The 3,860-nt window shown below is 41.9% G+C and overlaps 1 non-coding gene across 1 annotated transcript; it reads right to left on the bottom strand.

Annotated features, from left to right (window-relative positions):
- Positions 1–978: 978 nt before the first annotated feature.
- LOC120283214 lies at positions 979–1,085 on the bottom strand. Its single transcript, XR_005543209.1, has one exon. It is a non-coding gene; the product is annotated as a small nucleolar RNA R71 (small nucleolar RNA).
- Positions 1,086–3,860: the final 2,775 nt, after the last annotated feature.

Here is a 3,860-nt window from a genome sequence, read left to right as displayed (position 1 = left end):
CTTGGTTAAGAAACAATTCAAGTATTTTTATTCCCTACTCCTTGTGGATATGATACCCACTCATCTGGGATTTATTACTTCGACAAACCCGTGCACTTGCGGGACATACGCAAGGGGCGTTGTCACATCTACTTTTATTTGTATGAATATTTCAAAGCAATATCACATATTGGTTTTCACTCTAGCTAGATAGCTATACTTTGTATTTCTGAATAACTATTCCTTGTGGATTCGACTAGCCACTCACCAGGTTATTTTATTACTTCGACGATCCGTGCACTTGCGGTACACACAAGTAACAAGTGTGTCAAGTTTTTGGCGCCGTTGCCCGGGAATAGGCATTTTGGAAGCATTTGCACTTTGCTATTTTAGCTATTCATCACTTGTTCTATTTCACACTTTCTTATTCTTCCATCGTTCTGATTTGTTTTCTTTCTCTGATTGCAGCTCCAAGTTATGACCTGAGGCAACCCTTCGATGTTAGTTGAAGGTGATCCAAGAATTGGAAAAAGAACTCATAGGCGGGGAAAGGAACTTGTACAAAAATAGACAAATCAAGTTGAGATAGAAGTTGAAGGGTTTGATAATATGGGTGAACATCATGAGCAGTAGAGGACACTCTCAAATTATCTAAGACCTGTAGTTCTTGGCTCGCAATCCAACATTGTGAGGCTACCGATTACAGCTCAGAGTTTTAAGCTCAAGCCAGGCTTCATACAGATGTTACAGCAATCAGTATAGTTTAATGGTTTAGCCGATGAGGATCCAAACAACCACATTGAGAATTTCTTGGAGGTGTGCGACATGCTCAAGATTAATGGAGTTACGAATGATGCCATCAAATTAAGGGCCTTCCCATTTTCCTTGAAAGGGAGAACAAAACAATGGTTGTACTCATTGCCTCAAGCATCGATGACTACTTGGGAGGAGATGGTAGAAGCTTTCATAGCTGGATATTTCCCTCCTGGAAAATCTGCGAAGCTTAGGAATGAAATATCCTTTTTTGTGCAAATGGAATTGGAGTCTCTTTTTGAGACATGGGATAGGTTCAAGGATCTCCTGCTGAAATGTCCTCAACATGGGTTCCTCGAGTAGATGATTATCCAAACTTTCTACAATAGTTTGAACCCAAGCACGATGCAATTACTTGATGCTATAGCAGGAGGTACTTTAGGTAGTAAAACCCTCGAAGAAGCCCGACAACTCATTGAAGAGATGGCTATGAACAGTTATCAGTGGAATACACAAGACAAGAATAGGATAGCCGGACTTGATCAGATCGATGCATTCACATCATTAGCAGCCCAGGTTGAGTCCTTGAGCAAGAAGTTAGACACCCTAACTTCTCCTAGATTAGCGGCAGTGATGAGTTGCATTGGGTGTGGGAGAGGACATGCTTCATCTAATTTCCCGATTGCTATTGGTGGTACAACTTTAGTAGAATAAGTGGATTTTGCAAGCAATGCAATGAGAGGTCAAGGACATCTGTATAACAATAACTACAATCCGGGTTAGAGGAGCCACCCAAACATGTCTTGGAGTAATCAAGGGCAACAGAAGACCACAACACCACTGGGTTTCCAACAACAACAAGCTCCAAACATGGAGAATAGAGTTTCAGGGTTGAAAAACTGGATGATTGATTTAGAGAAAGCTTTGACCAAGTTCATTCAATCATCGGATACGAGATTTCATTCGGTTGAAGCCATACTTCGCAATCACACAGCATCTTTGCATAACTTGGAGAACCAAGTCGGTCAAATTGCGAAGTCACTTTCGGAAAGACCTCAAGGGAGTTTGTCTAGCAACACGGAGACTAATCCAAGAGAACATGTGAAGATGAACACTTTGAGAAGTGGCCGTGAAGTTGAGAGTAAGCTCCCTATTGAAAAGATGATGGTCGAATCACCCATAGAAGTAGAGATTGAGGAAAAAGCTAAAGAGAAAGACGTGCCACCCCCATCTTACAAGCTAAGAATTCCTTATCCCTCAAGGCTGAAGAGTAACCAAAATGATGAGCAATACAAGAAATTCTTGGGTCTATTTAAGCAGTTGCACATCAACATCCCATTTGTGGAGGTGTTATCTCAAATGCCTCGTTATGCAAAGTTCCTTAAAGACTTTTGGACCAACAAGAGGAAGTTGGAGGAGGATGCATCTATAATCTTAGATGCTTCATATTCGGCGGTGTTGCAAAAGAATATGTCGAATAAGAAGAAAGACCCTGGTAGCTTTATCATTCCATGTAACATTGGTAATTTGGGTAAAGAGAACGCATTGGCTGATTCAGGAGCTAGCATCAATGTTATGCCTTATATATTCTTTTAGAAGCTAGGTTTGGGAGAATCTAGACCCACTCAGATGACACTTTAATTGGCCGATCAATCTGTTAGACATCTGTGGGGCACCATTGAGGACATACTTGTGAAAGTCGACAAGTACATCTTTCCTGTGAACTTTGTGGTGTTAGATGTGGACGAGGATGTCAAGGTTCCATTAATACTTGGGAGATCATTCTTGAGCACTTCCAAAGCTCTCATTGGTATGGACGGTGGGGATTGACACTAAGAGTTGGAGATGACAAGTTGACATATCGCCTTGCTGAAGCCATGTGACATTCTCTTTTGATGATACTTTGTATTTTCTTGACATTACTGATGAGTTGATTGATGATTATGTGTAGGAAATGTTGTGTCTGGACCCATTGGAGCGGTGGCTAGATCAAGAAATGTAGGATAAAGAAATTTTATCACTTGGTCTAGAAGATAAAGTGCAACCTACCTCGTGAGTCATGAAGAGGATGATCTAAAAGGTTAAGAGGACAAGGAGACATCACAAGAAGTGCCCCAATACTAGTGGAGATGAGCATTCATGAAGTAAGGATGATGAACCCTTGTGTAGTAACAAACTCGATCACTCTCCCTCTACCTTGCAAAAATTATATTCATCGTGCTTTCAAGTTGTAGGTAAGAGGACAACATTTATTTATGAACCCCCGTGAGGTAAGAGCAGGTATGTCAAGCTTGGTGACATTAAACAAGCACTTCTAGGGAGGCAACCCAAGTCTTTATTGTTTTTCTAGGTCTTGGTTTAGTTTTTGCATGAATAAATGCTTTAGTGTTGGTGTCTTAATTTTTACATGTTATTGCTATGTTTTCTCGAGGATAGTCGGTGTTTTATTTTGCTTCATTGTGATGGGCGAAGTTTTAGGTTGTTTAAGCATGTTTTCAAGAGTCTCTAGTCAATTTTTCATTATTTATGTAGTCTTTGTAGAGTGTATTGGTGTGCAAAACTTTTTCTACATAGTCTGAAATTTTTCTGAGTCATCCAAAGAAGACACACGGCCGTGTGTTTCTGTTCAGAGCTCAATTTTTCCATCCCGAGAAGACACAGGGGCGTGTGAATGCCCCTGTGAGTGACCCTGTGGGAGGCACACGGGCATGGATAATTTCCACACGCCCGTGTGAAACTCTGTAGAGAGAACTCTTTATCCTGAGAGCATACAGGGGCGTGTGGCTGCCACTGTGAGCCCCTTGTAAACTTCCACAGGCCCGTGTGGAATTTTCACATGGGTGTGTGGAACACTAAGAGAAATTTTTCAAGAGAACAGAGAATCCACAGGGGCATTTAGGTGCCCCTGTGGGTCGGGCACACGGGCATGGGTAATTTTCACACGCCCGTGTGGATGCGTTCAGAGGACAAAATGACCATCCCGAGAGCACACAGGGGAGTATGGATGCCCCTGTGAAGTTCCATTATAGAGGCACACGGGCGTGGGTAATTTCCACACGCCTGTGTGGATGTATAGAACACAAAGAGCCGCGACTTTTCTTTAAAATCCATTTGCACCTCTTCAATTC

This window comes from Dioscorea cayenensis, chromosome 18, assembly GCF_009730915.1.
Source record: "Dioscorea cayenensis subsp. rotundata cultivar TDr96_F1 chromosome 18, TDr96_F1_v2_PseudoChromosome.rev07_lg8_w22 25.fasta, whole genome shotgun sequence".
NCBI lineage: Eukaryota > Viridiplantae > Streptophyta > Magnoliopsida > Dioscoreales > Dioscoreaceae > Dioscorea > Dioscorea cayenensis.
This window is presented reverse-complemented; position numbering and strand designations above follow the sequence as displayed.